Genomic DNA, 19407 nt, shown 5'->3' on the forward strand with positions numbered 1-19407 from the left:
GCATAAACTGTAAGTCTAGGGGGAGAAAAATGGCTCAAGCAAGAATTTCCTTTTTACCACTGTATTCTTCCAAATACAGTGACAATCTAAAAGTTTTTGCTAGTACTTAAAATACTCAAGTTGGTGAAAACAACATGGGTTGAACATTGTATGAACCTGGCCTAATAATGCAATTGAATGATGTTTTAATGACATGGAGAAACTAGAATCTTCTAGTTCTGATTATCCATTCATTGATTAATTCATGTTTATTGAGCAATGTCCATGTACCAGTCATGTGTAGGCAATGGGGATTCAACAATGAATATAACAGATAGGGTTCTTACTTACCCATCCAGTGGTCAAAGATAAAAGCTTACATACAGAAAAGAAATTATGGAATGTAATGGCCTTAGATAATGGAATTTTTTTAAACACAGAAGCCCATGGATGAGCACAGGGCTTATGCTCAAATAGTAAGAGAACTGTGATTTGATATAGATAGAAAAGGAAATTTAAAGCACAAATATGTCTGCCCCCCACTTTCAGAATACCAGAACGGAAATTCTATCATTACTTCTTCCTTCTCCCCTACTGTCTCCTGCTTAGTCCTTTTTCAAACAAAAATGTGGCTCTAAGCCCATAATTAAATCATTAGTTGTGATTCTTTTTTTAAAGCAGACCATTTTGCTCTATTTCAGGAGGACCCTAGAACTGTTTGGAAACGGGAGGTGCTCAATCCAGAGGGACATAGCCCTGGACTGGGGCAAACACAGCAGAAAGGGGAGTATGGAGAACATGATGACAATTCTCATAAAGCAGCCAGTTTGGCATAGCACTGATGAAAAAAGTCAGGCTTGTTGGGTTCCAAGTTTGGGAAGTTCTGCTGTTTTGGAAAGAATTTCATGTGACCCTGCGGTGGTTGCCCTTTATCCAGGGTCCTCGGTGAAGCACAAGTGTTAGGGACTTTGTATTACTAAAGAAGGTGGTGAGCAAGACAGCTTCAGAGTGGCAAACTTTGGGTTAAAGGCAATGAACTGAGATGGTCGCAACTCAGGCTCCTCCTTGGGGCTATGATACTGTCATTTCATGAAATAATGGAGAAGGAAGCTAGAGGCCATCCTGCCCAAACTTGCATTTTGAAAAGCATTAGGTAGCAGTCATTACATCCAGCCCACATAATTTGCACTAGTGCTTCCCATTTTGCCATTAACACCCTTCTGACACCTGGACACTCCTGTTCCTATTGCTACTTCTCTTACTAGCAGACAAGAGACCACAGGTACCTGCTGCTAGCTAGTACTGGCTGCCTCCAGCTAATTAACATTTCATTTCCTTTAATGTCCTACATTTCTGCAGGACCTCCACTTTCTTGAAGTCCCCCCAAATTATCAGACTCCCACATTCAGTACCATCCCCTCCTTCACTTCTCAGCACATCCATCTCATTTCAGAAAACAGTAAAGCTACCTGACTTAGGAACTCTTTAATAAACATAACAACATTTTTTTCTAAAGGCTCAATGTAACACAGACTCTCTTTTAAAATAATCACACTTCTTAATTCCACCTCAAGCACTCATTCCATTCTTACATACATATCCATCTCTGCCTGTTGCTTTTATAACTTCCAATGAAGTCAGAAATCTATACCTCTGTGTGACTATTCATATAGTTTGAATTCTACTCCAGGAAATAGATCTTAAAGAAATACCACGCCCAAAGTACATAATTTAACTGAACATTATGCAGTTGCTAAAAATAATTATGCAGGTGATGTAGCATCTTGGAAGAATGCATGTGACATAACATGAAGCAGGAAAACCAAAATACAACATTTAATCTATGATTATAAGGTATGTAAAGATGATGCACCCACTTGGACACAGTAGAGAAAAAAAATGAAAACACCTAATCTCTGAGTAAAATAATTACAGGTATCATTTCTATTTTTAGCTTTCTAATTATGTTTATTCAATAAGTACAATATGTGGAGCTATTTTTTTGTTTAATTGTGAATTTTTATTCATATTCTCATTTTTTCCATTATAATTTTTCTTAGCGATAGAGAAAAACATCAGTCATATTTTCCCAATCCTAACACAATTCTATCACCCTTTTGTTGTGATTTTAACTCTGCAATTTTCATGGTTCTAGGTATTTTTACTGTAACTATTTTTGCAGTAAACATCTTTGTTGCAAGCATTTTTGCCACACAACTAATTGGGTCTAAGGCAGTTTTGCCATGAAAGATAAAGTAACTGGTTGACAGTTCGGTTTACATATGGTAGACATAATGTATTTAAGCTAGTTATCAGTTGGGTTTCATTTCTCCATTGACAAAGTTCTTGCAGTACTCCCATTTTTAGATTATATAAATCTTAAACCTCATAATGGTTTCTACAGTGAGCAGTGATATGGTGGTCTTAAAATAGTGGATGAAAACAACTACGTATAAAGCCAGACTGTAAAACCACAGTAAAGACAGATTGCACACTATACTAGAACATGGTAACATTTCAGTCTGCAAATCCTTCACTGAGCTGGGTCATCCTTCTGTAACCATACATGAACTTCATGTCTTTAGCATGCATTTTGCTTTAATCCAAGCTAGCGTTGTTTATCCTGATAGAACTATAAATCACTTCCATTCTTTCCCCCAGACCCTCCTACCTATACATATGCTGCACGTCCACTCCTTTTAATCATTAAGCCTTTAGGACATTAGGTTCTGGTAAACACCAAATTCATTTAAGAATAGAACTTCAGGTCTATCAATCATGACCAAGATACAATAACCAAACTTCAAACTAAAATAAGGCTGCAGTCAAACAAAGCTAACACCTTGGCCTTAGTTATGTTTCAGCCCCAGACTCATGAAAGCAGAACGGCCCCACCGAGCGCATTCCCTGGGAACCGGAGAGAACATTCCATGACTGACACCAGGACCTGAAGCCATATCAACAGCTTCCTGCTTAGCCCCACCAATCAGCAAAACCATGACCCCAGCTCCCATAGTAACCATGATTAATGGTTTTCCCCTTATATAACCAGGCTGCTAGAGGCCATCCAGGAGCCTGGTTTTTGAGAGCAATAGCTCACCTGTGTCTCCGGGCATGGCACCAACTCCTTAAATAAACCTTTACTCTCTTTCCTGAAAACACCTGTTCATGTCTTCTTTTGGCTGGGATGCATGCAGGCCGGTGGACCCCTTGGATTCTGTGGTAACACTTCCCACCCAGCAAAACCAAAAGTCGACCAAGCTATGGCAAATATAAAAGAGACTGCTACTAATTACAACAGTCTTCCAGTGCATTAATTCAGTTTTGTAGCTAATTCAGACACAACAGCTTATTCAGACTGCGACGTCAGATTGTATTGCGTGGCTTTTCACAGCGCAATGCAACACTCAGTTATAAATATGCATCCTAGACTTGGAAGACATGTATTTTCATTTCTCACAATAGACTTTTAAATTTTGTTATTAATTTTTCATGTTTCAGCTTGTCCTTTTTAGCATCCCTCTTTTATGTTTTGTTAGTTTGTCTTTTACGGCAAAATTGCCTTATGGCCAATTAGTTGTCTGGTGAAAATATTTACTGCAAAGATGTTTACAGCAAAAACACTTACAATGAAAATATGGGATACGATTTTTCACATGGTTGTAATAAAACTTATTCAATATATATTTGTTGAAGGCCTCCTATGGTGCAGACACAGAGATACGATGGTGAGCAGAGCAGATATGGTTTTTATCACAGAGAGCTTACTGTCTAATGGGAGAGACAGAGGCCCAATAATGACATGGATGTAAGGTAACAAAGAGAGGTAAGTATGATTTACTCATTTAACACATGATTGAACTCTGGGTAAAGAGCAGTGAACAAGTCAAGTCCTTGGGGTAGGATGGGGGGAGTGGGGGGGGATAGGACAAACAATAAAAAAGCCAACAGATGCTATGAGAATATATAATAAGGGGACCTGGTCTGAGACAGCAGCAAAGATTTTCCTGAAAGGTTGAAGGATGAAGGTTGAAGCAAAGGGATAGTGGGCAAGGGAGAGTTTTTTAGGCAGAAGAGTAGCAGCTGTGGAGCAAGTGCCCCAGAGAAGAAACAAGGAAATGAAATGAGGCCTACCTGGCTGGAATGTGGAGATGGAGAAGGCAAACTGAAGGGGAGAGGAGGAGGCAGCTCCTAGTTCATGCGGTGTTTGGGGTTGGGTTAAGCAGTTTGGCATTTAGTCCTGGAGCAATGAGAAAGCATGGCAGGGGCAATGACACATTCGATTTGCATTTTTAAAGATCATCCTTTTAAAATGCTGCACGTGGAGAGTAAATTCTAGTGGAGAACAGGAGCATAATGAGGATACTTGTGAAGTCTGGGAGAAAAAGGTGTTTGCTTGAACCAGGATGGTGTTGGTGAAGGTAAAGAAAAGTAGAAAGTGTTCAGAGCTACTTAGTAGATAAAACTGACCCCCAGTATCCACCACGTAATGAAGTGACTTTGCAGGGTTAGGGGCAGAGACATGTCAAGGAAGACTCTACCAGATTTCTGATTTACATAGGTGCATAGAAGATGCCATTCATCGGTACAATGCTTATATAACGAAAAAATAAAACCCAACATTATATATAAACACCTTTAATATTACTCATCTTTGGAGCAATTTTTAAATATTTGCATAATATTCAAGCTGATATGTTTTCCATAATTTATTTACTATTTCTCTGCTGTAGAACATTGAGATTCTCCCCCACCCAAATAAATATTGCTGTAATAAACATCAATGTGCATTTCTATTTTTACAGTGCTTCTGACAGACAATGAAGTAGAATTATTGGGTCAAAAAGTCCAAACATTTTTGTGATTCTTTATACACCCTACCAAAATTATTCTCACAATGGCTGCAGCAATATTACTGATGTCAGCCAATAGGCAGTCTTGGAAGACTAGATATTATTATTTTGAGTATTTTTATTTTCTGAATTCAATACTTTCAAGGCACCATGTTTATAATTGTGGGTGGCTATTTTTCTTTTAAGAATTTTTATTTTCTTAATAAAACATGCTACATTTCTTTGATAAGTAATGAGGTTTGAATACTTTCCCATGTCTGTTTACTAATTATATTTTGTGTTTTGGCAATTGTACATTTTATCAGTTTATGAATCAACACATCATAGTTTTCATTGGAATGAGGCATGTTTAATAAAAACATGAACTCATTGCTCTAAATATTTCTCCCAGGTTTCTGACTTTCATTCTAATTAAATTTGAATATTGGGCCATAGAAACCTCATTTTGACTAGGGCTAGAAGTAGGGAAAACACAATTGATTTGTAGATGTGCATATGCTAATATTTGTCTCATGAAAACCAAGAAATGGAACTCAGACAATAGTTACATGCAGATACATGAAAGGGCAACATTTTGAGGAAATCTAGCAGCTTCTAAAGCAGAAACATTTCAAGAATGATCCTGGGGATGGTTGTCAGGAAAGTGGGAACAAGTACAGCCAGAACATTCAAGGGTAAGGTAGTAAGAAATAGCATTGTGTTTACTTATTACCAAGGCAGCAAAACATACATACTTCAGTCATTTAGAGCAGACGGTCCACTTTATGCCAATGAGAATAACCTCAGGGATACAAATGACATACTTGTAGATAAATTACACGTGCACAACCTGTTTGCTTCGTTAGTCCAGTTTGATTCAACATTATCACGAGGGACTGTTGTCTCTACTTGTAATCTGTTCTACCCCTAGGATGGTTAATCTGACTACATTAAATCAGGTCTCTTTTTACTGGGCCATAGAGTCTCAGTCCTCTGATCCAAGTCAAAATGCTCCTCCTTCATTCACAGGAATTTTAGTCTGCCATGTGCTGCCTTGATTTCCATTCCAGCACCTGCTGAATGAGTCTGTCCTCCAAGGTTCCTCCTCTGGAGTTAAATTTATTTTTCCTTTATTTTCCCTCCTTGAGTACTGAATGCCATCCCTCCTCCTCTTCTTAATCTTCCCCAACTGTGCCTTTGCTTACCTTTGCTACTCACTTGTCTTTGTTCACCTTTATTTTGAGCAGGTCTTTGTCCTCATCTTTATTCCCATGACTAATTATCATGTACTGCCCATTTAGAATGTGCTTTTTAAATGATAGCTGTTCCTCTATCTCCATTCCTTGGCCTCACTTATCTGCTTTCTGTGAATCAGATCCTAGTCCATTCTTGAATTGCCATTCGATAGTAGAAAGAGTACTGGACAAAGGTTGGGTTCTAGCTGGATGATCTTGACCAAATATTTAACTTTCTTGGCTTTATTTTCCTTGTTTGTAAAAGAGGGTTTAGATGATGTGGTATACTGTTTATAAAGAAGGCCTCCACAATTCCCCTCATCCCTGAAGTTACACTCCTTTGCGATATGACTGTAACTTCTCCACCCCCTTGAACCTGGGCTGGCCTTGTGCTTGCTTAGACCAGTTGAAAGTGATAAAATAAAATTGTAAGATTTCTGAGCCTTGGCTGCAAGAGACCTTGCACCTTTTGCGCTCTCCCTCCTGGTATCTCAACACTGCTGTATAAAGAAGCCCGGGTTAGCACCCTTGAGAGTGAGATCTTGCGCAAAGAGAGGCATAGCAGAGCATCATCACCAACTGCCAGACAGGCGAATGAAGCCATCTTAGACCAGACACAGTTGAGCTCTCAGACCACTGGAGCCAAATGAGTGACCCCAGGCGAGAGACCAGGAGGAGAACCACCCAGCTGAGTCCAGCCCAAATGAACTGAGCTAATAACCACAAGTCCTGTTAAGCCTTTAAGCTTAAGTTTGTTTTGCACAATTTAAAAACATGGACACAGATGAGATTATCTTGAAGATATCTTTAAGTCTAAAATGTTCCACCAAAAGACTCATTCCCATCAGATTTAAATAATTGAGAAATCTTATTAAACTGAAAAGCTCCTTAAAACATCAATCTCCCTGTCTTCAGGTGAAATAATAACAATAAATAACAACAGCAGATGCTATGTACGCACCTCTTACTTATCTCCCAGGATTTTGCAGTCATTGCTAATCCTCACAACACTGCAGAGATACTGATGCCTTCATTAAAGAGAAGACACTGAAGTCAGCAGACTGGAGCTATTGAACTGGGTCAGGAACTGATGTTTCCATTCTGAAGGCCAGGTCCTCCTTACCTTCTATCTCACTGCCTCTGGGTAATATTAACCCCATTAATATGCAATGCAATTGATATAAGCTTAAAGTGACTTTGTCAATGAAAAAGGTGGTAATGGTCACTCAAAGATGATTGAGGAGAGAGCAGTCAAAGTTTGAAAGCAAACAAGTCCCTGAAGCCATAAAATAGGAATTATTGCTTCCATTTTCTTATCAGAAAAATCTCAGGTATTTCTCAAAATAGTTCCCCTTATCAGCCTTTCTTGCTGAGGGCATGAATTCCTCTTTTTGCTGTTTCCACCCCCCTTTTTGTCTTATCACTCACAATTTTTCCTCCACTTTTCTTACTTCCTTGGCTTCTGTACACATATTGTTCTTTCACAGCTGCCTTTCCTGTACCTGACGCAACTTATTGCACCTTGTTCTGCTTTCTAGGCAGCAAAGCATACTGATCTCTATCAGCCTTCTATTCTTGGTTTCCAGGTCTCCTTGCCAAATATTCTCCAAATCCCCCACCTTATCCTGGTCTTCCAAGTTCAGTCATTAGTGAACCCTGGAACAAATTGTTCAATTACTCTGAATCCTGTAAAAGTGGATCTGTTGCTTGAATTATAGGAGATCAAAGTAACAAAGTTTTCCTCCCACACAGGAATTCAAACACATCTTTGTTTCATATTTCCCAGCAACCACACACAGAAAAGCACGAATGGAGTGCGTGGGGCTGGAACTGTATCCCAAGTCAGAGCTTAAACATCCTGCTAATGTCACAAGGAAGCTAGATCAGTCTGTCCAAGCAAGGACCTTTTCAAAACCCTGCAACCCTGAGGAAACTCACCATATCAGGAAACTGTTGCACCTTTGTTTTCCTGCTCCAGAAAGGTGATACTTCCAGGTGGAGATTTCTTATGGCTCATTCTTGAGGGAAAGCTTTAGGACAACTATTATGAGTTCTCAGCCAGGGAGAGGCGGAGTAAAGAAACCAAAAGCCCTGGTCAGGGGCTGTCACAGCAGCTTTACAATCCGGGGCCTGGCCTCTCCTCTCCCTGTTGATCTTCTAAAAAGATGTTTTTTGAGAGCCTTTACCCTGACCTCAGAACCTGTTTTTGGTTCAGCCCAAAGCCAAGACTAAGGGAGGGGCAGGGATTAGAAAAAGCAAGCAGGTGTATGGAAAAAAATGTGTTCTTTTGTTGGTAGTAAAGCTAAGCCAAAGAAAGAAGTCTGGAGGAAGGGAAGATCAGATAAGGAAAAGTGATAAACTAAAGCACGCAACAATAAAAAATAACAAATCTTTAGAATTCAGAGTGGCAGCAAAATAATGGCACCAGCATTCAAGCCGAACTAGATAATAAAACCCATTGAAAGTCCTTGAATGGCTGTGATTGAGATTGCCCAATCTAGAATAAAAGAAAACCTTTTGTAAATATTTTAAATTGAGTATTGTAACCTTCCTGGATATTTTTTCTGACATGACACAGAGTTGCAACAGAAGGAAAAAATAAATAGACTAAGTAATACTAATGATGTGTAATTCCCACACTGATTCAATTCACTGGCGAGTGATTTCTTATCAGTTAGTTATTCTAAAGACGGTGCTGTAGAAAGACCAGCTGTCTACTCGGAGGTCCACTTAGAGTTCAAGTGCCAATCAGGGCTTTTCTGTCTCCTTAGGTTTATCTTTTTAAAATCCGGTCATGCCTTTTACCCAAACCACCTAGGAAAGCAAGCACCCAGTGTCACCTCTGTATTTACCAATTACCAAGTAATTTATTTAATTACTTGTCATGTTCCTATTTGGGCCTCTGTATTTCATCCTGAAGAGCCCAGTCTTTCACATTGTTCTCATGTGTCAATTGTCCTTTCACTACCTTTGCCTTTTCCTTCTGCTGCGTCTCTTGGGATCCATTGCATGATGAAATGACCAGAAGAGGATTTATGATTCCACACTCAGACCGACAATAACTTTATGGAAGGTGGAGGTAACATTTTGTGTTAACGTCTAGTGCCTTCATGGTGCTGCTGAATATTATGGGAACCATGCACATTGTATCAGCACTTTGCTCCCAGAGGAGGAAACTGGGCCTACAATGAAATGTTAAGGACGTATCATGTGACAGCCACTGTGCTGGGTGCTTCCATATAAGTTATTCCATTTCATCACCTCAGGTGCCCAGTGAGGTAGATATTATTATACTCATATTACAGTAAAAGGAATTGAAACCATGAAAGGTAAAACAAACAAACAAACAATAAAACTTGCCTGTGGTTATAAAGAGATGAGTGAAAGAGCTGGGCTTCTACCTAGCTTCAGACCCCCACTACCCAGCATGATAACATGTGTTGAGTGAGTACAGGTATTATTTTCCAGAGCCTGAATTATTCAATACTTGCCTGTCTCTGTACTTTTTTTCATCCTAGTTGTCTTGCCACTGGATTGTCAGCACCCCCAAGCAGAGTACCAGACTTTCTGAACACACAGCAAGCAGTGACTAAATATTTGTTGAATAATCCAACAAATGAACACAAGAGAATTAAAAACTGGAATTTTTAGCCTTTGCTTCCTACTTACTCCTCTTTATACAGATGTTCAGACATCTTCCACTGATTGAAACTTGTAAGGCAAGAGTTAATTCAAGTTCATTGTTAGGGTTCTACAATTGTAGGGAAACTGCAGAATTGGATATATATGCATGTTGTAGGGCAGTTACTATAAGGGTGAAACTCGGGGAATCAATAAAGTAGACTTAACTAGCTTGCAGTTTGATCCACCTGGTGTTCAGCTGTTTTCTCTGTTTCTCTCCCTTACTGCCTGATTTAATTGCTCTGCTTTCCCAAGGCTACATGCATAGCTTGTTAATCTAGCTCAGGGGTTGGCAAACTTTTGAGACAGAAGAACCACCAGGGGTCAGCAACCTGCGGCTCGCGAGCCAAATGCGTCTCTTTTGGTACGTACATGTGGCTCTGAAGTAAAAGTGAAAATGAAAATAAAACTATCATAGTATAAAATTTTTAAAGGATACTATTCACATAATGATGATTATGTAAAAATATATTTATGGCTTTCAAATAATTTTTAAATTGTGTAAGGGACAGGATTGGCTCTTCCAGGGGTTGGCAAACTTTTGAGACGAAACGTACCCAAAGAGCCATACGTGTCTGGCAAGCCGCCGTTTGCCGACCCCTGATCTAGCTAATCAGCAGAACACTAACTTGTAAGAAACTGAGTCAGTCCTCCAGACACCAGCAATCAGGCTGCAATTCTTGACTGTGATTCTCTGTCAGATGACATATGAATCACCCATAAGACTGGGTTCGAGATAACCATCGCAGAACAAAGCAGACCCCAGGAGATGTTCTCCTGGAAGAGTCATATAACTAACTCCCCCTTTTCTTTGTTCTGCTTTTTCTTGTGTACATATAAAACTTTCTCAGTTCTAATGGCAGGGAGATGGCCTTTGGACAGGAGTCTACCATCCGCCCAGAATACCAGCATCTGAATAAACCTGCTTTTCTTTCCATCAAACCTGTCTTTCAATTTTTAACTTTTTAAAAAGGCAGGCAGCTGGACTTTAGCATGGTAACATTACTAGCACAACTACAAGGCAGGTTAGAGCCAATAAGTTCTGATGCATAGATAAAGTGCACTATCTCAATATCTTGGATTTGTTATACATTTATTTGTATATTTACGTCTTTTGTTATTGTGTTATATCATATCATGTATCCTATCCTGTCCTATTTATCACATCATGTCATTCACAGCTTCTTTCCAAAGATGAGTATAAGTTGTGATACAAAATTACAGTGAATGTTTAAATAATAAAAAAAAATTATTACAGTAAAAGACACATTGCCATTATTCCCCCTCAAAATACTCCCCCTTGCATCGGACACACTTATCCTATTGTTCTTGCCACTTTCTGAAGCAGTTCTGAAAGTCTTCTTTCATGAGTGTTTTTAGTTGCACTGTCATGACTGCCTCGATGTCCTGAATTGATTTAAAACATTTACCTTTTATGGTCATTTTGACTTTGCAGAAGAACCAGAAGTCGCATGGTGCCAGATTCGGAGAATAAGGTGGATGAGGACACACTGTAATGTTTTTACTTGACAGAAGTTGCCATACCAGAAGTGATGTATGACACCGAGCCTTTCCTTTGTGATCACAAAATACAGTGAATGCTGCTGCTGAGTGCCACCCAATGGAAAAGCAGGGATCTTCAAAATGGAAAGTGGTGCGTCGAACCTTAGTAACAGTGTGTGACAAGTTTCAACTTGTTTTGTGCAGTCAGTTGGGTGTGAGCTACGGTTGAGAGAAGGTGTGTTTTAAAGTATGCCAGAAATCATTATCCTCCATCATGATAATGCTCATGTCACACATCACTTCTGGTATACAGCAATTTCTGTTAAATAAAAATATTACAATGTGTCCTCATCCACCTTCTTCACTGGATCTGGCACCATGCAACTTCTGGCTCTTCCCCAAAGTCAAAATGATTCAGGGCATCAAGTCAGCCACGATAGCACAACTAAAGATACTCACAAAAGAGGACTTCCAGAACTGCTTCAGAAAGTGGCAAGAACAATGGGATGTGTGTTTGAAGCAAGGGGGAGTCTCTTGAGGGGATTAAAGGTAATGTGTCTTTTACTGTAATAATTTTTTTAAATTTAAACATTCACTGTATTGTTTGATCACACCTCGTATATCCCAAATTCTGACCATAACCTCTGTACTGCTAGGTAAGTAGAGTTAGGTAACAAAACATATCTAGTGCATCTCTCCTTCATTTTTATGAATAAGAATGCAGAGCATATTTTTGTCTCATATTCAGGCAATTTAATGTTAATTCTTATATCATGTCCTGCTAGGAAAAGAAGACAGAAAGAGGATTGATATCAAGGAGCATAGGCAATGCCATAAGGTTGAAAGTAAGTGATGCCCCCATAGTTTCATTCTGGGTCCAGGCAGAAAGGTCAAAAGACTGCACTGTCTCCACTATAATTAATATCATATCCCCCATTGTTGTATTGAAATTAATTCACTCTCTGCATCATGCAAATTTTAAAATGTTAGAAAACTAACTCAAATCCAATGTTAAGGTAGCTTTAACTTTAAGGAACTCAATGTTATAATATGAGACTCTTTCTCCCCACTCCTACCCACATACACTGACCAAATATGTAAGCTAAGAGGTATGAAGGATCATTCTCAAATATTTGGTCTTTGCTTTAAGACACAGAATCCTGAGAAAGTGCCCTGGAGTTTCCTAAATGCCACAACCTACTGCCCCTAGGTTCCTATCAGGGGTCATGGAGACCCAGAAGGCCCTGACTTACAAATCGTTATCCACTGCAGGATTCACAGACTGAGTCAAAGAAGATTTGATATGGACATCTGATAAAGCTCATTGGTTTGGATTACAGTGTGTAATACACTTTCAAAAAGAGTTAACCCTTGAAGTAACTCTTATCCAAATGGTTGCTGCTTTTCCCGAGTCCTCTCTAGCAAACCTGCTTCACAATAATCAGCTTGAGTTTGAACTGCTTTTCTCCATCTACAGAGCTGACAGACCAACACCCCACCTTATCAGAAATTAATGTGCAATCACACATCAAAGTGCTTTACTTTGAACATTTCCCCCTGAATCCTTGTACTAATTGTTGTCATTGGAATTATTACTCTGCTGATCAGTTACTCCAAACACACATAATGTTTTCATATGGTATTATCTCATCTACAAGAGTTTATTATGTTTTATCTTTAGACATTTATTCACCCAAATATACTCCTAAGATGCATTCCTGGAATGATTCTATAACTAAGTCAGTAACTGGGTGAAATGAAGTAATGCTAGCAGTACAAATGCATGTGTCTTCTTCTAATTATGTAATTATTTGTGAAATCTTAACATTTGTGTAAAAGTTTTTTTACTGGTAACATTGTTATATGTTATTATTTGCTATTATGTTAACTTTCAGATTTTAGTATCTAAGTTCTTTCTCAATAACAAACACAATTTGTGATCATTGTTCATAATGTATTAAATGCTTTATCATAAAATCTCAATGGGTCTTTGGAGAAAAAGTTTAAATGAAGCTTCATTACACAATAAAAATGATAATGTAACATTGTAGGTTATGTACTTTAAATGGATATGTCTGAGGTAATGCCAGGTGTATTTTATAGAAGTGGAAATGAAAAGAACTGTTTACTTGGTATAGGTATATGGGTGTGGCTTATTCTTTATTCACAATGACTTTAGATTTTAAAAGTCATCATCTATTTAGCTTTCAGTCTCTTTGGCCTTGTTTGCAAAAATGTGTTTCTTTCAGATAGGATAAAGTAATGTATGACAAAGAAAAAGAAATGTGGGTATCTGATTTCCTCATCTTTTTGTTTTGTTTTAAATCATTCTGGCACCTCTATTCTTTATATTGATATGCAAAAATAGGATGCAGGCCACAGAAATGATGAATTAAGCATGGTGGTAGATCTGTCTGAGAGACATGGACCACTTTTTTAGCACGTACGCAGTTCATGATGTGTTGGGAGCCTGTTCCGCTTAGAGCAAAGTGGTCATGGGTAGTTGCTGTGCTTCGGGTCATGTGATCCAAATTTTGTTGCATTCCTGGCCCTAATTAACCAAACCAGGGATTTGTGCTTGACCCCAAAACTAAACATGAGCAAAAATACGGCCTAGCTGATGTGCTTTACTTTGGAGAGTAATTAAAAAGTTAATAATGTCCTTCCTTTGGCATGCCTTGAAATCATAATGACAAGTAAGACAAACGAAAGTGACACAGAAGCTGAGAGATACACGGTGAAAGGGCATTAAGCAGTACCATGAGTCGGAGCTATGATGCAACAGAGTTATGAAGAGGCTGAGCCATGGAGCAGAGAGGAAAATTATAAGAAGAAAATCAGTTTTGATGTGGTCATGAGAGGAAAAGAAGAAAATCAGCTGTAGCAATGGAAGCAAACAGGGAGAAGCAGGGCAAAATAGTTGAGCTACAAGTCTGGCTGATTATCATCCTGGTTGATTGATTGGCACCAGAATTCTGCTTTATTCTGATCAACTTTCCAGTTCCCAAGGATTGGCTCTGCAAGATAAGGCTGCTTCCCATGTTTCCTTACTTCCCCACTGTAGGCTTACAATGAAGTGCCATCCATCACTTGAGATAAACTAGTGTATGTTCCTTGTCCCCTGAAAGAGCATAACTAAAACATTCAGCCATAGCAACATGTAGGCACCTGCTCACCAGGGAGTTCTTCAGCATTGGGACAGGAAATTTCAAATGTCAACAACACTGACTTTGATTCATTATGACATTTTAAGTTTTTTTCTAATTATGAAAGTAAAATTGCACTCATAAATATGATTTGGAAAACACAGACAAGCTTGAAGAAAAAAAAGTCACTCATAATCCCCTGTTAAAGAGAAAACCCAGAAGGCCCAGAATGGCGTCACTTGTGCTACAGCCCATGATACCAAATCTAGACTTAATACCTGACCTAACTGCAGTTTTAATGTAATCTTAAGGAGCCAGTCCAGAATTTTCTGGTCAACACCAATGAGGTAATCTGTCACACTGGCCTTCTCCAAGTAAGAAGAGGCAATCTGTGTGATAAAACCCTTCCCATTCTCCAGGGCCAGCCGAGTGGCTCAGTTGGTTAAGAGCTCGCTCAAGAGTTTGAGCTCTGAGCAACAGTGGTTCTATTCCAAGCCCAAGCTGAGCAGCAGCTGAGCTGCCAACAGGTAGCAGGATGGTTCAGCTTAAAAAAACAAAACAAAACAAAACAAAAAAAACTCTTGCCATTCTCTTCCTCCCTCCCCAACCCCCCAAGATGGAGTCCTAGTTTAAAAATAATCTTTCCTTTTGCTAATAACTCCTTGGCCACACACTTCTTCCTATCAAAACCTTCCATTTTATGAAACCCCTGGGAGCACCCATCTAGTTGCTAGATGAGATGCTGCCTAATTCGCAAATCCCTTAATAAAGCCCGTGGTTAGAAAATGGACCACAGGTTAAACCTGACAAGCTCAGGAGATTGAAAATAACCACATAAGATGCGTGAGCATAAAAACTCTCATAACCAAGTGGGCCATGGTGGGAAGTCACATCTTTAGCTTCCTTCATCAATTTGGTCTGTGCCTTTTCAGTGGGCCTCTTTGTTTTTCTGCACCTAAGATAACATCTTAGGAATGTCAGTAATCCTTTTTCTGGACCAGAGCTGGAAACTACAAAGTTCCTCCTTATCATGCTTGTCTCCTGATTACCATCTCTACATCCTGTAAAAAAGCTGTTAGCTATCCTGCACCCACGTTTATGGTAGAAGTACCTGTCTCTCCAATTTACTTTTATCCAATCCCAGACATTTTCCCATTTTGCTTTCTCCCACCCCCTTAATCTGTCACCAGTGGATTTCATGTAACCTTCCTCCTTTGATTTTATGTATAAAATAAGCTGCAAACTGCCATTTTGTGGAGTATTTTCTCAATCTGTTGAGATTTTGCTTCCTGGCAATTGTCGACAGTTTGGTTCAAATAAACTCTTATAAGTTTTCTCTTAGGCTGGATGTTTTTCGTCAAGAAGCCTATTAGATCTTCAAATTTACTCTGTTGAATTTTGCTCTTGAACACCCTATAACCAGAGATACTACAGTGTGTACCTAGTGTCCACCTAGCATTTTAAAGCAGGAGTCACGGGCTATTACACTGAAAATCAGCCTGCCTGTTTTAGTTGAGGCATACAATCAAGAGATTCCACATATCTAAGAGAATTGTGAAAAGATCAATCAGAACTTGCTTGGTAGGATTTATAGAAACAAACTAAAAAAAGCCGAAGCCTTTCCCTTATTTTTTTTCTTGTTTTCCAGTCTCCAATCTTCTGTTTAAGGCTTTAACCCATTTTAGGTTGATTTTTGTGTATGGTGTAAAATAAGGGTCCAATTTCATTCTTTTGCATGTAGATATCCAGTTTTCCCAGCAGCATTTGTTGAAAAGACTATCTTTTCCCCATTGTGTATTCTCAGCACCCTTGTCAAAGATCAGTTGACATGTATGCATGAATTTGTTTCTTGGGTCTCTACTCTGTTCCATTTGTCTACATATCTATCTTTATGTCAGTACCATATTGTTTTAATTACTATAGCTTTGTAACATATTTTGAAATCAGGAAGTGTGATGTGATTTCATGGGTATGACAACAAAAGCAAAAATAGACAAGTGGGTCTATATCACACTAAAAAGATTCAGCAGAGCAAATGAAACAATAGGGTGAAAAGGCAACCTGTGAAATAGGAGAAAATATATGCAAACTATATCTCTGATAAAGACTTAATTTCTAAAATATATAAGGAACTCCTACAACTTAATAGCAAATAAATAACCTGATTTAAAAATGGGCTAAGGACTTGAATAGACATGTCTCCAAAGATGACATACAAAAGGCCAATAGATAGATAAAAAGATGCTCAATGTCAATAATCATCAGGCAAATGCAAATCAAAACCACAATGAGATACCACCTCGTACTCATTAGGATGGCTATTATAAAAAAAAAGAGAAAGAAAAAAAGTATTGGCAAGGATGAGAAAATTGGAACTCTTGTACACTGTTGAAGGGAATGCAAAATGACATAGCCACTATGAAAAATAGTAGGGAGGCTCCTCAAAATATTAAAAATAGAACTACCATATGTTTCAGCAATTCTACTTCTGGAAATATATCCGAAGGAAATGAAAACACTAGGTCTAAGAGCTATCTGCACCCTCATGTTCATAGCAGCATTATTTACAATGGCAAAGATGGAGAAACAACCCATCAGTAGATGAATGAATAAATAAAATACGGTATATACATACAACGGGATATTATTCAGCCTTTGAAAAGAAGGAAATCCTACAATATGCAACAATGGTGGATGGACCTTGCAGACATTATGCTAAGTGAAATAAGCCAATCACCAAAGGACAAATACTGCATGATTCCACGGATATGAGGTTTCTAAAATAGTCAGACTCACAGAAGCAAAGAATAGAATGGTTGGGGTTGGGGAGGGGGAAATGGGGAGTTGCTAATCAACATGTATTGGGTTGTCGGAAAAGTCATGATGCATTTTTGCAACGAAAAACATAAAATGAATACATCGTGACTTTTTCGACAACCCAATATAAAATTTCAGTTGTGCTTGAATGAATAAGTTCTACAGCTCTGCTATACAACATTGCGCCTATAAATAACAACACAGTATTTTGCACTGAAAAATCTGTTAAGAGGGTAGATCTCATGTTCATTGTATACACACACACACACACACACACACACACACACACACACACACAGCTAAAACCCTCTTGTTAGGGTTACAAGTCCCCTTATCCATATTGAGTCTGAAGAGTGGAGACTGTAGGAGTCTTTCCTTAGAGAGAGGACTTCAATAGTACCCCTGAAAGAGCTTAGTATATGCCCCTTATAGTTTTGGGGGAAAGCTGGCTGGTGTTTGTCTCTTGCCCTAGAAATATAAGTTCGAGAAACAGGGGCCAGCCAGTCCAGAGTGAAGGAGTAAAGGGCAGTTGCTTAGCTGGTAATCAGTCCTTGCTTCCAGGGCTTCTCAGGCAGAAACGGTGTGCCTGTTTCTCATGGACAAGATGTGGGCCACAGGAGAGGCTGAGGAGGTGTGGGCTTCTTTCAGTTCATGTCCACGAGAGCTGGCTCAAGAGGTGAAGAGACTGAAGAGGCTGTGGGTAAACCACTGAATTCCTTGGAACATGGTGGGATTGGCAGAGAGGCATCCCATCAAGAGAGCTGCAGAACAGTGCCTGGCTATGGGTGCATCTCTGAAAACCTGACACGAGCACATAAGAGGCAAATTTAAACATCTGTCCAACCAGAGAGTGTGAAGCCACTCTATAGTCATCCCAGTCAAGCAAGAGCTTTTCAGCATATGTCCCTTAACCCACTCCCTCCAACCCAAACTTGTACCTCTCCTCCCATCCACCCTCCACTTCAACTCTGGAATGGTAAAAAACCACCATGGAGGGGGTGAAGAGGCACAGGCTTATGGGAAAAGGGAGGATCAGATCCCTCCTCACGGATAGGCTTCTCACTGCAGTATGCTGTGACTATGCGAGGGGCAATGGCTGCTGTTCTGAATGAAGCTGGAATTAATTGAGGACTGGGCGATCGAATTATCGGACTAAACTGAGACTGTTTTGTGTCTCCAAGTGGCCAAAGGACTTCTATTACCTAAGAGTGAGCAGAAAAGTCATGGGATTGCCCACATTTAATTCAGTAGCATTTAAATGCAAAACTGAACATGTTTTCTGATTATATTATTATCATATATATGGTTATATTATTATCATATTGTATAGAGTCCTGCTTGTTCAACGTGTCAATTATACATGTATGCATTTGAAAAATGTTTTTATACTATAAATACTTTTTTGCAGTTAACATTTCCCACTTGGCATTATATTAAGAATGCTGTGTTACATCAATGTTATTTTACCATTGTATTTTTGTGCCACAGTATATGTATGTACCCCTGTATTATTAGGTGCATAAGTTGTTTCTAACTTTTTATAGCTATATTGTTAAAATTATCATACTTCAAACCTAGCATGGTACACATTTCTGATAAATTTCTTAAGATAAATTTCCTTAAAATAGAATCGCCAGCCCAAAGGATGAACATGTTTTCATGACCTATGAAACACATCGCCAAATTGCTCTGGAGAAAGGTTATACCAAAATTTTCTCCAACCATCAGATTCTAGATGAGGGCCAATTTTCCCATGCCCTTGCCAGCATTAGTTATTATTATTCTTATTAATCTTTGCTAATCCAATATCTAATAAGCAAAAACATGGGCCTTTTCATTTATAAAATTCTTTGAGTACTAGAAAGGTTGAACATTTCATATGTTTATTGGATATGCATCATTTTTTTATGACTTAATCTGCCCAACACCTTTGCTTATTATTTTAACCCAGGTGTCACTGAAAATATTAGTTCTTTGAAGGTGAAGGCAAAGGGCTAAAAGGATGGCAGAATTGGCAACTCTTTTTTTTTTTTAATTTTTTATTGGGGAATTGGGGCATGGAAACAGTGCTGGGGAATTGGGGGAAGGGGAACAGACAAGTTGCTATCCTTTTGTTCTTCTGTCTAGTTGTGGAGGACGTTTCTTCACTGGCCCAAGTTGGCACCATCATTGTGCTCTTCCTGGGCGAGGCAGATCAGTCGCAGGCTTCTGGAC

General features: G+C 38.9%; 1 protein-coding gene across 5 annotated transcripts in view; it reads right to left on the reverse strand.

Annotated features, from left to right (window-relative positions):
• Nucleotides 1-19407, reverse strand: part of LOC109371551 (KDEL motif-containing protein 2) — a 109722-nt gene that overhangs the window by 58851 nt on the left and 31464 nt on the right. Inside the window, exon 1 of one of the 5 annotated variants that reach the window (XM_019624122.1) lies at nucleotides 7985-8004. The exons of the other annotated variants lie outside the window; for them this stretch is intronic. The gene's annotated coding sequence lies outside the window, so the exon portion shown is untranslated. Of the gene's footprint in view, nucleotides 1-7984; nucleotides 8005-19407 lie in introns of those variants that run through there. 5 annotated transcript variants of the gene reach the window in all.

The sequence above is a fragment of the Hipposideros armiger genome, unplaced genomic scaffold, assembly GCF_001890085.2.
Source record: "Hipposideros armiger isolate ML-2016 unplaced genomic scaffold, ASM189008v1 scaffold_580, whole genome shotgun sequence".
Taxonomy (NCBI): domain Eukaryota; kingdom Metazoa; phylum Chordata; class Mammalia; order Chiroptera; family Hipposideridae; genus Hipposideros; species Hipposideros armiger.